General features: G+C 29.6%; 1 long non-coding RNA gene across 1 annotated transcript; it reads left to right on the forward strand.

The window, feature by feature from the left end:
- Nucleotides 1-884: 884 nt before the first annotated feature.
- LOC110011027 (uncharacterized) lies at nt 885-3,140 on the forward strand. The gene is made up of 2 exons (XR_002286093.3): nt 885-1,290; nt 1,611-3,140. It is a non-coding gene; the product is annotated as an uncharacterized LOC110011027 (long non-coding RNA).
- Nucleotides 3,141-3,852: the final 712 nt, after the last annotated feature.

The following is a 3,852-nucleotide window of genomic DNA, read 5'->3' on the forward strand; positions in this document are numbered from 1 at the left end:
TCTAAGCTTTCATTTCCTTGTGTCACATGAGTACTGCAATTGTATGGATTCTTATTACAACTATAATAAGAATAAAATTTCTTTTCATAAAAAAAAGTTAATTATTAATCCTATAATTAATATAAATATCAATTATTTATATAATAATGATTGTAAAGCAGTGCTATTAAATTCGGCCTGAGCATGGAACTTGCCAAAGAAGTAGATAGATGAGTTATTGGTTTAGTTAATGGACCATGAAAATATTAATATATATTAATTAATAATTATAATTCAAATTATAATATAAATAAAATATCAAAATATTGGGTCGGCTCAATTGGATATGTATGGATGTATTAGTTCAATTACGGGTCAACCGATTTAATTCGGTTCTCTTCTTAAATGGTTAAAAGCAAAATTAGTCTAATTTTGATGCCCGTTCTCCGGATTGACCCGCGGGCTCGGGCAGATTTAATAACTATATATATTTATAAGTATTTTCATTGTAATCTAAATTAATTATACATATATAGTTATACAGACACACAAGCAATCATGAACAGCCAATATTATGACTCAAATGAACAAAAGCACATGTTTGCTTTTGTAAAGTAGATTAAGAAATTAACGATGCATGTTAGTTTCTGTTGATTTTCCTCCCAACCACTTTGTAGGGTTGACCTTAAAAACAATTTCTTTGAGATAATTAATATTAAAACATAAACTCAATATATTATTGAATATGTTGGAGTTTTGATTGTATCAAAAGACTCAACAATGGTCCCCTTTTATATTTCATTTTTAATTATTATTAATTATTTATTATATAAACTTATAGAGAGAGAGAGAGAGAGAGAGAGAGAGAGAGAGAGAGGCGAGATGTCATTGTCCATAGCTGTAACAGACGAACCAAAACCCACCATTAAATACTCCATCTATGACACAGTAGTCCAAAAGAGAGAGCTAGAGAAAGAGAAGCTACAGAAAGAGTGAAAGTTTTTATAAATGGAGAGAGAGAGAGAGAGAGAGAGAGAGTCACGAGGATTATATTCCTCTACCCGTAAGACATGCATGGCTCTCGTGCTTTTTCTTTGTCCAATTAATCTTTATATCTTTATAAGATCTCTTCTTCTTCTTCTTCTTCTGTTTTCTTTTAGTTTCAAGAAAGACTCGACCTGACCTGACCTCACCTGCAAATTCTATCCAAACCCATTTTGATGTTATGGATTAAATCGATTGATTCTAACCAACGATCATTTTCTTGTTTGATATGTTGGTTTGAGAGGTTGAAGCTGCCAGCATGATCTGGTAATGAATACCAACATACCTATATATATATATATATATATATATATGTATATTACTCTTTTTCTTTTCTTTTTGTATTCTTTTTTTTTCTTTTCTAATTACTACTATAAATAAATAGATAAGATATAAATATAGCTACAAATATGTTTATTACACACAAATGAATTTTTGTAAATTGTGTTACCTGTTTTGAGTAAATAAAAATATGTGGGGTTTTCAGCAAAGTTATATCTATATGTCTAATAAACCTAATTTGATCCATCTACAAAAAATATACCCATTTGAACTTAGGTATATGTATATATGTATTCCATCATCAGGTCATCTTGCAGCTTCAATCACTCAATCATCAACAATGAAAGAATATCTGAAACAATGCTTATGAACCTTCAGGTAATTGATTCTTTTATTTATCTAGATTTAGTACTAAATTGCTTAATTTTTTCATTCAATCTCTTTATTTTTCATCTAATATTGAGCAATTATATACATATGAAGACAACACTATACTGCCTATCCAAGTCAAAGCCCTCTCTGTGAAGTTAGTTCTTAACCTACCCATTAAATCCAGCTATATATGTCTTTTATGTCAACTTAAAAATGTCAAGAGAGAGAATGTTATTTATTATTTATTTTTCTTGGCTTGGTTGGTAATTAATATCTAGAATCAATAAATTCACAAGTCAAAAGAAAGACATGTATGCTATACCTAATTTATTTCAGACAATGTATTTTGCTATTGTAATAAATTTATAATAATTTTTTATGGTCATATATCCAATTCCAGGCTTATAAAAATGTTCTGATTAAACAAAGGTGTGAAACCAGTTGAACAGTAGACAAAAGATGCTATGTTAATTGTATATAAGGCAAAATGTCTAAGTTTGATGGTTCATGGCCCACCATTTATTAATTAATTAACATTTCTGATTAGACCATTAGCACTGGAAGATTGTTTAAAATGCATAAGCATTTGTTGGATCCATTGTTGGCATTTTCTCTGTTTGTTTGTACTAAACAAATTCTTAATCCAACAATAATTATTAATTAGTCACTTTAACTGTCACCCTTTTTACCTATCTATCCATCCTTAGCACCACATTAGTGATTATGTTTTATATTTTCGTTTGTGTTATCTATTGTTCCTAGAGATAATGCAATGCATCATAAATAAGTTTTATAAAATTCAAATTAACTTGGTCTAATGGTTGAAATACACTAGATTCATTATAGTGATCGCAAGATCAAGTATTACTCTCGAGACTAAAATGAATTAATTTCTCGTCTAACAGTGAAATATATACATAGATGTATTGAGATTTTATCGTGGACATATACATTTGTGCATACACATATTAATCAGCTGTCATAAATGTCTGTTTGTTTCGGTAAGAGACAAGCATGTATATAGCTAGCTTTTCTGGCTTATTTTGTTATATAGGGGAACCACAAGCTTTAAGGCTCTTCTTTTCTTGGAAGGACACTTCCAGTTATGATTTCTTGGCTACTTCCAAATTTGGCCAAGAACTGAGACAACAAATGTGAACTACCTATTGTTCTTGTTCATAACACTTGAGACTTACATATATAATTTCTAGTTATATGAGAAAGTCTCCTTCTTTTTGTACACACCATCTATTGAATGACCTTTTCAGAATGTATATATTGAATGATAATTAGCTCTCGAGTGTTGATTTAAAAAATCAAATTCTTTTTAACAAAATGAGAAGCAAATTCACTTTAGCAAACCATTAAGGTTTTTGTATATATAAGTTTGTTCTTGGATGTTATATAGAGGAATTACATCTCTTACTTGTAGTATATAAGAGGAAGTAATTTGATTTTGAATTTGGATAAATTCTTCTAAAATTTCTGATGTATCAAAAATTAGTTATTTTTGTAGAATTAATTGTTGGAATTGTATGATGAAATTATATTTAAATCTTTTATCTTGCTCTTTCTCTTAAATTTTTCTCTAATTTTACCTCGATTGTTTTAAATATTATCATTGTAATATTTTTGTTTAGAGATCAAACGTTTTATAATTCATAAGTTATGCCTTTTATCAGTACTCTATTTGTAGCTTGCACAGAAGTTTTTTAAAGAATAATCACTTTGTTTATTTTGAACATCATATAATATATAAGTTATATGATAATTTTTCTTGAACATCATATATATGAAAAATAGAGTCATACAAAATTAGGAAGATAGAGTTCGCATTAATTAAGAATATAGACTTCTAGCCCATATAAGACATCCACTAATTTCATAACATTCTCTCTTTGATGTCCAATTGTCCAAGAATATACCTTGTCATGCTATAAATCTATAGAGCGAAAGACAATGGAAACCACCACTCCAAATCTCCCTATCCTACCTTCCAAAACAACCGCACCTTCCGTTGAACCTTAACACCACCATCACCCCTTGTCCTTCTCTCTTAGGTTGTTCGAGCACATCAGGTGCACCTCTTATTGCACCATAAGATTGTGTCAGACATGAACCTAGGACTGTCCTTCTTGGCGCACGTCCTGAAACAGTTGTTCTTGTCCAACCTAC

The sequence above is a fragment of the Jatropha curcas genome, chromosome 10, assembly GCF_041381405.1.
Source record: "Jatropha curcas cultivar XTBG-Jc1 chromosome 10, XTBG_Jcur_1.0, whole genome shotgun sequence".
Taxonomy (NCBI): domain Eukaryota; kingdom Viridiplantae; phylum Streptophyta; class Magnoliopsida; order Malpighiales; family Euphorbiaceae; genus Jatropha; species Jatropha curcas.